Source organism: Schistocerca serialis, chromosome 2, assembly GCF_023864345.2.
Source record: "Schistocerca serialis cubense isolate TAMUIC-IGC-003099 chromosome 2, iqSchSeri2.2, whole genome shotgun sequence".
NCBI classification, from domain to species: domain Eukaryota; kingdom Metazoa; phylum Arthropoda; class Insecta; order Orthoptera; family Acrididae; genus Schistocerca; species Schistocerca serialis.
The window spans coordinates 1,141,381,683-1,141,394,594 of NC_064639.1; positions in this window are offsets into that span (position 1 = coordinate 1,141,381,683).

Consider the following 12,912-nt stretch of genomic DNA (forward strand, 5'->3'; position numbering starts at 1 on the left):
TGCGAGAGGGCTGTACAAGCAATGATCACACGCACGGCACAGCGGACACACCAGGAACCGCGGTGTTGGCCGTCGAATGGCGCTAGCTGCGCAGCATTTGTGCACCGCCGCCGTCAGTGTCAGCCAGTTTGCCGTGGCATACGGAGCTCCATCGCAGTCTTTAACACTGGTAGCATGCCGCGACAGCGTGGACGTGAACCGTATGTGCAGTTGACGGACTTTGAGCGAGGGCGTATAGTGGGCATGCGGGAGGCCGGGTGGACGTACCGCCGAATTGCTCAACACGTGGGGCGTGAGGTCTCCACAGTACATCGATGTTGTCGCCAGTGGTCGGCGGAAGGTGCACGTGCCCGTCGACCTGGGACCGGACCGCAGCGACGCACGGATGCACGCCAAGACCGTAGGATCCTACGCAGTGCCGTAGGGGACCGCACCGCCACTTCCCAGCAAATTAGGGACACTGTTGCTCCTGGGGTATCGGCGAGGACCATTCGCAACCGTCTCCATGAAGCTGGGCTACGGTCCCGCACACTGTTAGGCCGTCTTCCGCTCACGCCCCAACATCGTGCAGCCCGCCTCCAGTGGTGTCGCGACAGGCGTGAATGGAGGGACGAATGGAGACGTGTCGTCTTCAGCGATGAGAGTCGCTTCTGCCTTGGTGCCAATGATGGTCGTATGCGTGTTTGGCGCCGTGCAGGTGAGCGCCACAATCAGGACTGCATACGACCGAGGCACACAGGGCCAACACCCGGCATCATGGTGTGGGGAGCGATCTCCTACACTGGCCGTACACCACTGGTGATCGTCGAGGGGACACTGAATAGTGTGCACGGTACATCCAAACCGTCATCGAACCCATCGTTCTACCATTCCTAGACCGGCAAGGGAACGTGCTGTTCCAACAGGACAATGCACGTCCGCTTGTATCCCGTGCCACCCAACGTGCTCTAGAAGGAGTAAGTCAACTACCCTGGCCTGCAAGATCTCCGGATCTGTCCCCCATTGAGCATGTTTGGGACTGGATGAAGCGTCGTCTCACGCGGTCTGCACGTCCAGCACGAACGCTGGTCCAACTGAGGCGCCAGGTGGAAATGGCATGGCAAGCCGTTCCACAGGACTACATCCAGCATCTCTACGATCGTCTCCATGGGAGAATAGCAGCTTGCATTGCTGCGGAAGGTGGATATACACTGTACTAGTGCCGACATTGTGCATGCTCTGTTGCCTGTGTCTATGTGCCTGTGGTTCTGTCAGTGTGATCATGTGATGTATCTGACCCCAGGAATGTGTCAATAAAGTTTCCCCTTCCTGGGACAATGAATTCACGGTGTTCTTATTTCAATTTCCAGGAGTGTACAATACATATACAAGCAGGAACAACGTTTATCGTTTACTAGGATTAGTTGCCTTTATCATTCACTTATGTTTAGATTGTAATTTATAGAATTAAGAGATCCTAAGATCTGCTTCAGAGGATAGTCAGACAGGGCCAAATCTTCATTTTAGGGTTTATTATTTTCCGATGCGCACATTCATTTTACTCCCGCCCGGAGTAGCATCTTGGGTGGCTTTCAAACGATATTTTTGATCGCCTCTTATAGTATCTCTTTGGCAGGGATATCTACTGATTTGATCAGAGAAGGAATCAAGTAGGGTCTTTTCCAGGAACCAACGCAGCATTCCTTGAAATGCTTAGGGAAACCACAAGAAAGCGGAACTGAGACGGTTCAGTGGAAACATCTTTTCCCTGTTCCCGTGTACGAGTCCACTACATTACCCAATACACCAACTCGCCTCGTATGAGAATCTGTTAGACTTATTGTCATCCATGATAAGCATCTTTGACCAGTTAGTATCTACTAATGTCGTGTATTAGTCTATGCGTTGCAGTTCTCCATGTTTAAGAAGGCGTTATAAAGGTTCATAGCAAGTTAGAAAAAACAGGAAGAAAAGATTTTAAAGCTATACAATAAGTGAGAATACCGGGTGGTGTCGACTAAAGAGCATGAGTAAAAGACTTCCAGAGCTGTAATCTCGATTGCTGTTTTAGTCATTCACACTACGAACCATTCTCTACCATTTATTCATTACTTTAGGAATGGCGAACGGTAAATTTCACAATTTACACTCCAACACTACCTTCCTACATAATACCTTCACCGTCTCGTGCCCAGTAGCAAAATACTGTCGAAAAGAAAGCTTACACAAGCTGTCGAGCAATTTTCATATTCAAAATCGGTTTCACTCAGGTACACAGTATATGATACTAATGAAACACTGAATAAGGAGGAAGGGTAATATTTATCTTCACCAAACTTTAATTAAAAATTCGTTTATACAACTACTGCTGTCGTCCAGAAGAAAGTAGATGAGATTGCATTTGAAATTAGCTTTGCTGTAACACTTTGTTTTCGATTTGGCAGAGCAATGTTCTGATAGCATGTTGAAAAGTTTTATGAGTCACTGAAGGCATTAGTAATAAGGCAATTTAAACAACGTTCTTCTAGTGTTACAGCTACGATATTCCAGCGTTACTGCTATGGAAATTACCCTTCGTCTCAGACTGCGATGAATTATTTGTAACGGATTTCATTAACCACTATGCGTGAAAATTATTGTGAGTAAGGACCACATATTACTTCCGCTGCTCCCTTTTGTGCATTCCTTACTTCTTTCCTACGTGACGAGTTACACCAGGGAAAAACAATATAAGACAGGGTTGAGTGGAATTACGCAAAATGTGTTGGGATGTTTATTTGTTTGTTTTCGAATCTAGCAATTATAAGTAAAGCAGAGATTAGCTGAGACTGGATTCGTGACTTCCTGTCACAGAGGTCACAGTTTTTGATAATTGACGGAAAGTCAACGAGTAAAACAAAAGTGATTCATGGCGTTCCTCAAAGTAGTGTTACAGGTCTTCTGCTGTTCCTTATCTTTATAAACTATTTGCGAGACAATCCTAGCAGCCGTCTTACGTTGTTTCCAGATGGTTCTGTCGTTTATCGTCTAGTAAATTCATCAGAAGATCAAAACCAATTGAAAAACGATTTAGAATAGATATCGGTATGGTGCGAAAATTGGCAATTGACCCTAAATAATGAAACGTGTGAGGTTATTCACACTAAGTCCGTTAAAGTTCGGTTTCACGATGAATCAATCAAATCTAAAGGACAGAAATTCGACTAAATAGCTAGGAATTGCATTTACGAACATAGAAAATGTTGTGGGGAAGGCGTACAAAAGACTACTTTTTACTGGTAGAACACTTACAAGATGAAACAGTTCTACTAAAGATACTGCCTCCGCTAGCTTTGTCCGTCATCTTTTGGAGTACTGTTGGGCAGTGTGGGATCCTTACCAGTTAGGATAAACGGAGTACATCGAGAATGTTCAAAGAAGGGCAGCGCGTTTTGTATCATCGATGAATAGTGGTGAGAGCGTCACGGACTTGATGCAGGGTGTGGGGTGAAAATCATTAAAACGAAGGTTTTCTTTGTTGCAGCGGGATTTTGTCACGAAATTTCAATCACTAACTTTGTCCTCCGATTGAGAAAATATTTTGTTGACCCCGACCCAAATACACAGAAACTATCATCAAAATAAAATAAGGGAAATCAGACGTAGTACAGAAAGATATAGGTGTTCTTTTTTTCCGCGAGCTGTTGAAATAATTTCTTCAGCGTCCATCATTATCGTAATAGAGAGTTAGTCTGAAGGTGGTTCGATGAACCCTCTGCCCGGCACTTAGGTGTGATATGCAGAGTACCCATGTAGTTGTAGAGGTGTTCAGTAACATGTTTCTTTCATATCAGATTTTCTTCCGTACGCACTCTTAAAAAATCATATTTACGTAGTACTGTTCATGTGCAACATTATTTGTTAGCGTTATTCTTATCGTTGTGCGTATTTGAATGCAATCTATTTGTAGTGGTCGACCTAACAAATTCATTATTACCACGGTCTTCTGTTCCTGTCTCTTTAATAGAATTAAAAAAACCTTTATATACGAGGGTAATCCCAAAAGTAAGGTCTCCTATTTTTTTTATAAGTACATAGAGCTGTTTATTTCTACAAATGTTTACGTCACTTTACAGCTTGAACATTTAGCTATTTTTCTATATAATCACCATTTCTGTCGATGCATTTTTGTAGACGCTGTGGCAGTTTTTGTATGCCCATGTCATACCAGCTCTTCGCCACGCTATTCAGAAGGTTATGAACCTCTTCTTCCACCTCGTCGTCGAAGCTGAAACGCTGTCCGGCCAAATGTTCTTTTAACGTAGGGAAATGGGCGCCAAGTCAGGACTATAGGGTGGGTGGGTGACTATGTTCCACTGAAACTGTTGCAGGAGAGAAACGGTTTGCCGAGCGATGTGTGGGCGATCGTTGTCATGGAGAATGTGTACGCCCTTGCTCAACATTCCTCTTCTTCGGTTCTGAATTGCCCGTTTGAGTTTTTTCAGAGTCTCACAGTACCTGTCAGCGTTTATTGTGGTCCCAGCGAATCAGCTCCGACGACGAGGTGAAAGAAGAGATTCATAAATTTCTCAACAGAATGGCGGTGAGCTGGTATGAAATGGGCATACAAAAACTGCCACAGCGTCTACAAAAATGCATCGACAGAAATGGTGACTATGTCGAAAAATAGCTAAATGTTCAAGCTGTAAACTGATGTAAACCATTATAGAAATAGAAAGGTCTATGTACTTATAAAAATATAGGAGACCTTACTTTTGGGATTACCTTCGTAATTAGGAAAAAGACTAACTTTGCTTTATGTATGTTCAATGGAGGGTTATTTCGGTGAACCATGTGCCTGACACTTCAGTTTGATTTGCGAAGTAGCCATGTTGATGTATCAGGTATTGGACTGGGGAAAAAAATGGGACCCTTTTGGATACCAGTCGAAATTTATTTCTAATTCCTAAAACTTTCTTTCCTACAAACACAGTCTGAATTACTCAAGACAACTTTCTATATTATTTCAGTCGGTTGCAATGCAGGTCAGTATTTTGAGGCGTTATTAATTTTATGGAACTGAGTTCGTGGAACACGTACCTTTGCACTGTGTGAAAGGTTTGCAGTTTGGCTGAGTACTCCGAATGTGTTTGGCCTGTTGTTCATGTGGACGAACAATTTTTCACCGTTATGTGTAAATTCAGTTCAAGCCTTTGCAATGAAGGGCCACAGATGGAACGGCTACGCTGTACGGGCTAACCACCTACAGCGAAACCAGGTCACAGCCGAACGGAGTACTGCTAGCATCAACGCAGGCGAAAGTCAAAGAGCACTTTGGTGGTGATAAACAAAGCAATCGAGAGACTGCGCAACCGCAGCCACAAATCCCGGCCTCCAGTATCGGGCCGATCGCAATCAACGCTCCCAGCGATGCCGAGCCGTAAGCGTTTAGCGCGGACGGCTTCCATTTCCTCGCACCGCGGCAAATCGACTTAGTACAAATTATTGAACAAGAGCAAAGCCGTGTAATCCTGGCGGGAGCCCAGGTTCGAGCCCGGGGGAGCCCCTTTGTGACGCGGCGCGCGCACGCCTCGCCGCGCACGGCCGCTTCATTAACACTTCATTACTGTCGCACAAAGGCCGGCAGCAGCCCGACGCACTGCCCGCCCCGTGAGCGCGTGCTTGTGCGTGTGCTAGTGCGTGTACACCTGTTTCGAAAGACCCGCCTCACTCGTTACGTGCGAAGCACGGATTTGCGCGTAGCGACCAGAGTGGCTGCAGACGTCCGTGTGCAGGCCGTACAGGGACGAATTAGTGCGGCTTCCGTGCGGTGTGCCTGTCCTCCGAAGATTCGGCGTTCTTCAGGGAATAGGAGAGACATCACCGATCTGCAGCAAACGATGGAAAATACCTGGGACAATATACACTGCTGTCCATTAAAATTGCTACACCAAGAAGAAATGCAGATGATAAATGGGTATTCATTGGACAAATATATTATACTAGAACTGACATGTGATTACATTTTCACGCAATTTGGGTGCATAGATCCCGAGAAATCAGTACCCAGAACAACCACCTCTGGCCGTAATAACGACCTTGAATACGCCTGGGCATTGAGTCAAACAGAGCTTGGATGGCGTGTACACGTATAGCTGCCCATGCAGCTTCAACACGATACCACAGTACATCATGCGTAGTGACTGGCGTATTGTGACGAGGCAGTTGCTCGGCCACCATTGGCCAGACGTTTTCAATTGGTGAGAGATCTGGAGAATGTGCTGGCCAGGGCAGCAGTCGAACATTTTATGTATCCAGAAAGGCCCGTACAGGACCTGCAACATGCGGTCGTGCATTATCCTGCTGAAATGTAAGGTTTCGCAGGGATCGAATGAAGGGTAGAGCTACGGGTTGTAACACTTATGAAATGTAACATCCACTGTTCAAAGTGCCGTCAATGTGAACAAGAGGTGTCACCAATGGCACCCCATAGCGTCACGCCGGGTGATACGCCAGTATGGCGATCACGAATACACACTTCCAATGTGCGTTCACCGCGATGTTGCCAAACACAGATGCGACCATCATGACGCTGTAAACAGAACCTGGATTCATCCGAAAACATGACGTTTTGCCGTTCGTGCACCCAGATTTGTCGCTGAGTACATCATCGCAGCCGCTCCTGTCTGTTAAAAAATGGTTCAAATGGCTCTGAGCACTATGCGAGGTTATGAGTGGCCTAGGACTTAGAACTAATTAAACTAACCTAATAACATCACACACATCCACACCCGAGTCAGGATTCGAACCTGCGACCGTAGCGGTCGCTCGGCTCCAGACTGTAGCGCCTAGAACCGCACGGCCACTCCGGCCGGCCTCCTGTCTGTGATGCAGCGTCAAGGGTAACCGCAGCCATGGTCTCCGAACAGATAGTCCATGCCGCTGCAAACGTCGTCGATCTGTTCGTGCAGATGGTTGTTCTCTTGCAAACGTCCTCATCTGTGGCTGCACGATCCGTTACATCCATGCGGATAAGATGCCTCTCAACTCGACTGCTAGTGATACGCGGCCGTTGGGATCCATCACGGCGTTCCGTATTACCCTGCTGAACCGACCGATTCCATATTCTGCTAACAGTCATTGGATCTCGACCAACGCGAGCAGCAATGCGCGATACGATAAAACGCAATCGCGATAGGCTACAATCCAACCTTTATCAAAGTCAGAAACGTGATGGTACGCATTTCTCCTCCTTACACGAGGCATCACAACAACGTTTCACCAGGCAACGGCGGTCAACTGCTGTTTGTGTATGAGAAATCGGTTGGAAACTTCTCTCATGTCAGCAAGTTGTATGTGTCGCCACCGGCGCCAACCTTGTGTGAATGCTCTGAAAAGCTAATCATTTGCATATAACAGCGTCTTCTTCCTGCCTTTAAATATCGTGTCTATAGCACGTCATTTTCGTGGTATAGCAATTTCAATGGCCAGTAGTGTATCGTTTACATTCAAGAATACACGCCTAAAGGTAAAATCTCCTTGGTTGTTAGGCCACGTCATTTTTCTTCAAACAATTTCTCTTACTGTCTAGACACCATGGCCACCAACGGTAGCCCAATATTTTCACCCAGTAATCTTACTTGTTCATCGCAAGAGAGAGAAAAGTCCCCTTTATAAGAGAAGGCGGCACTGGTCTTTTGAGTGCTACGGTGGGCGCCGCAAGATCCTGAATAAGATCCCAGCAGAGGGGTCGAAACGTTGATTGTTCGAAGAAATATGAAGCGGCTCCTAACTTTCCAGAACATTTTAACTGCAGTGACAACGACGAAAAAAGCCTGCAGACTTATATAATACACGCCTACGTTGCGCCAGAAGGGGAGGGGGAGGGGCACACTGTATATTGATGTGACAGTTTGTGCACCCTCTACATTGATGCGTGTGTCATTTCGTCTGATTTTGTTGTCACATTATCTTATAACGATGAACTAACTGCCAACTCATTTGTCATTAAAGTGACCTTGTTCATGAAATGCTGCATTTTTCCCGGTTGTGTAATTACCGCTGACCAGCAAAAACTAAGCAAACATTAAATACTTATCCTTGGCTGGTTACGTTACGCATTAAGTTTTTTGTGACGTTTACTGGGTAACCTTTGGCCGTTACATCAACTACGCTAAAAGTGCCGTAATGCCGTTAATTTGTTAAGTTAAAAGGCATTACACAGCAGCAGCTAGACACACGAAAACGGGTTTACCTACAGGAAAAATTCTGTGCTGTGGCTGTAGCTCCATAGCGTTGCATTTTCGACCGACGGCTTTTTGCAACATTTTGTTCGATACCACGCCCCCTACCACGCTCTCACCCTCTTAGATTGCTCTACTTCCCCCCTCAACACAGATTGTTGATCACTAATAAATTATCAGTACCACGAACACATATTTGGTTAGAGGAGACCTCAACGGAACCTAGAAAACAATTACATACTGGATTTTTAGTATATAGTTATAAGAATCTTAAGCGTCATATTTCATAGTTCAACCAAATTTTCTCGCACACTATTAACTAAAACACTCATGTCCAAAAGTTATGGGATACACGCGATTCACAAAATGAAACATAGCGGCAATATAAGCAGCTAAAGGCCCTCCTGTTACATGGACAGAGTGACACGGAAATAAGGTAATCCATACATCCATCCGTGAGCAGGAGGCGGTCCTTTGAGTTACCGTTCCTCCGCCAGTGGCGTACCGAATGTCAGTACGGGATGTGCTTCCCTCGTTTGGCAGTACGGGATGCACAACGTTTCCGTATACGGTGCGTCATGTTTTCCAGCACGGTCGGCGATGACACCTCCCCTCTGTTGTGGACATTTAAGAGCAAGAACGTTTCACAGACAATGATTTTTTTCTTGCTGCAGGTAATTGTCCATCTGCCGAGACGCGTATAAAAATTTATCTTAGTTCCTTCCTTTTTTCCAGATTAAATCGTCATACGCTCATGAGCATGACACTATGTACTCGTAAATGTTTCTTTTTATGCAAACACCGGACAAGGTATTACCATCGCCGAACCAAACCATGACCCGCCTGCTTGTGACCAAAATGCTTGTGGTGCATCACTGAAACCAAGTTGTAGAAACAGACAGCACACTGTGAAAAGTGTCTTTAGTTTCCAGCTCCCCAATGTATTGTCCAATGTCGAATTATCGGTGCAAGTCACACAGCTCACATGCCGCTTTACCTCTGTTTGTTGACGTCACAATCTTGTCACAGGGACGATCGTCCGCAGCTCGTGGTCGTGCGGTAACGTTCTCGCTTCCCTCGCCCGGGTTCCCGGGTTCGATTCCCGGCGGGGTCAGGGATTTTCTCTGCCTCGTGATGACTGGGTGTTGTGTGATGTCCTTAGGTTAGTTAGGTTTAAGTAGCTCTAAGTTCTAGGGGACTGATGACCATAGATGTTAAGTCCCATAGCGCTCAGAGCCATTTGAACCATTTGAACAGGGACGATAATTCTGATTTCATGGAAGTTGTCGGCTTTACTTTCCGCCGTCTGGTGTGCTGCAATCCACTCTGGTGAGCTGATTGGTCTGTACGAGCTCTTGGGTTGCTTGATCCTAATCGTAAACATTATTTTTCACTTTACGGTCTGATTCTTACTAACATTTAAAAAGCAGGTGACGTACCTCGCCGCACGTGAAGTGGTTGAGTCTGCTTATCTGTCGCACCAGACCATCCCAACCCAAGAAAGTATTCGCATAGGAGGGGTTCCGCTCCAATGTGCGTGGAGGGTCAGGCTTCGAGCCACGCGTCTAGCAGGCAGTACTTTTTCATTTCGTGAGACTATTATGTATTGAAAGCTTTCTTGAAATTACTGCAACCAGTGCGCTTTGTTTTGTTCTTCAATTTTTATTGTTCCATTACCGGTTTTGAAACGCCGAGCGATTCATCATCAGATGGTACGTAGTTATTGATTGTCTGCAGCAGTGTGGGAGTCGTGTATCTGTGGCAAGATATATAAATGAAACATGTAAGCTCTGATTGTGGCGGGAATTATCCAATTATGAGATCGATATACAATATGTACAAGAACGAAGAGGGAACAGTAAGTCTGGAAAACAAAGGACGCAGTGCTCCGATTAAAAAGGGTGTGAGACAGGGATGTAATCTTTCACTCCTACTGTTCAATCTGTACATCGAAGAATCATTGACAGAAATAAAGGAATGCTTTAAGTGTGGGATTAAAATTCAGGGTGAAATGATATCAGTGATAAGATTGGCCAATGACATTGCTATATTCAGTCGAAATCAAGAAGAATTAAAGGATCTGTTCAATGGAATTAATTGAGAATATATCGCAGAAAGACAAAAGTAATGAGACGTAGCAGAAACTAGAACAGCGAGAAACTTGACATCAGACACTAGACAGCAAAATAACCCATGGTGCAAGGAGCAAAGAGGACATAAAAATGGCTTTTCTGGCGAAGAGAAGTCTACCAGTATCAATATTGGTCTTAATTTTGGGAAGAAATTTCTGAGGACCTACGTTTGGAGCACAGCATTACACGGCAGCGAAACATGTACTGTGAGAAAACTAGAACGGAAGAGAATCGAAGTATTTGAGACTTGGTGCTACAGAACACTGTTGAAAATTGAGTCGATTGATAAGGAATGAGGAGGTTTTCCCGCAGAATCGGCGAGGAAGGGAATAACTAGAAAACACTGACAAAGAGAAGGGACAGGACAATAGGACATCTGTTTAAACATTTGGGAGTAACTTCCGTGGTACTAGTGAGAGCTGTAGAGGGTAAAAATATAGAGAGAGACAGAGATTGGAACACATCCAGGAAACAGGAAATAATTAAGGTAGTGGGTTGCAAGTGCTACTCCGAGGTGAAAAAAAAAAGAAAAAAAAGGTTGGCATGGGAGAGGAAGACGTACGAGGCCGCGTCAAACCAGTCAAGAGACTGATGACTTAAAAACAAAGAAAAAGCCATACTGCAGTTACATTAAGAACATTGGAGGCAGTAACAGAGAAGTGGATGAAATACAGTTGTAATCTACAGCCAAGTTATTTAATCTCTGCCTAGTGCAAGTTAGGAGGGAAACTAAGGATAAATTTGAGAACGAAATCCAACGTTTACGCTACCGACTACTTCTTCCCTGTTGCTTTATTCTCCGCAGGCGTGAAATGACGGTAATGTCGACAATGAGCTCTCACCCCCACCCCTCGCTGACTGTGGCGGCCACTAATCTGCAAGTAAACTGGCCTGCACAGCGTCATCGCATTGTGTGCGCAGGGGTATTCTGCTTCCCTACAACAGGAGTACTGCGTTCCACACGAACATGCGATACACACAGAAGATACTGTTGAACACATTGTACGCAGAAACCTGTTGCACGCTCACTAAGTAGCCTCCGACTAGTGTACTAGCTATGCTCCATCACGTGTTCGGGTAATATCCCCACCTCAATAAGTACGACTATGAAGCAACGTGTATATTTTATTTCATCGGGAAGTTTTGTAGACGCTCCTTCGACCACATGAAATTCCCATGTTGAGAGAAACCTGTCAGACCCCTCTCATATCTTTCTGCCTTTCTTAGCTGTACATTTGCTTTTACCATATGATATCAGTCTGTGATGTTGCCAACCTCTCCGAAAGAAAAGTGTCATTGTATTCTTTATGTTTTCATGATTCACAAATAATGATGTGGGCTCGCACTCCTAACTCCATTCCGAAGCCAACTAATCAGGAAATCCATTGCAACAACGGATAACAAAACGGTAAATTAATAAAGAAACATATGAAGATGCTGGTGTACATCTCACTACTTGAACTTTGAGTGATACATTCTCCTGCTGTGATGAACAGTCGTTTAAAATTAATTTTCTCCAATTGTTTCAATGTAAGCACAAGCACAGCAAAAGGAACTGCAATCAGCCTAGTAGCCAGGCCCCGTTTTACTGACATTTACACAATGAAGAGCCAAAGTAACTGGTTCAACTGCCTAATATCGCGAAGGGCCCCCGCGAGCACGAAAAAGTGCCAAAACACGACGTGGCTTGGAGTCGACTAATGTCTGAAGTAGTGCTGGAGGGAACTGACAAAATGAATCTTGCAGGGCTGCCCATATATCCGTAAGAATACGAGGGGTGGAGACCTCTTCTCAACAGCACGTTGCAAGGCATCCCAAATATGCTCAATAATGTTCATGTCTGGGAGGCTTGATGGCCAGCGGAAGCGTCTAAACTCAGAAGAGTTTCGCTGGAGCAGCTCTGTAGAAATTCTGGACTTGTGGGGTGTCGCATTCTCCTGTTGGAATTGCCCAAGTCCGTCTGAATGGACAATCGACATGAATGGATGCAGGTAATCAGACAGATTGCTTCCGTACGTGTCACCTGTCAGAGTCGTATCTAGACGTACCAGGGGTCCGATATCACTCCAACACTATTACAGAGCCATGGATTCACGAGGTTATCTCCGTACCCGTACACGTCCATCCGTTCGATACAATTTGAAACGAGACTCGTCCGACCAGGCAACATGTTAACAAATCATCAACAGTCCAATCTCGGTGCTGACGGGCCGAGGCGAGGCGTAAAGCTTTGTGTCTTGCACTCATCAAGGGTACACGAGCGGACGTTCGGCTCCGAAAGCCCATACCGATGACGTTTCGTTGAATGGTTCACACGTTGACACTTTTTGATGTCTCAGCATTGAAAGATTCTCATTAGTCGTCGTTGGTCCCATTCTTGCGGGATCCTTTTCCGGCCGCAGCGATATCGGAGATTTGATGTTTTGCCCGATTCCTGATATTCACGGTAACTCGTGAAACGGTTGTAAGGAAAAATCCCCACTTCATTCCTACCTTGGAGATGCTGTGTTCCATCGCTCGTGCGCCGACTGCAACACAACGTTGAAACTCACTTAAATCTTGATAACCTGTCATTGTAG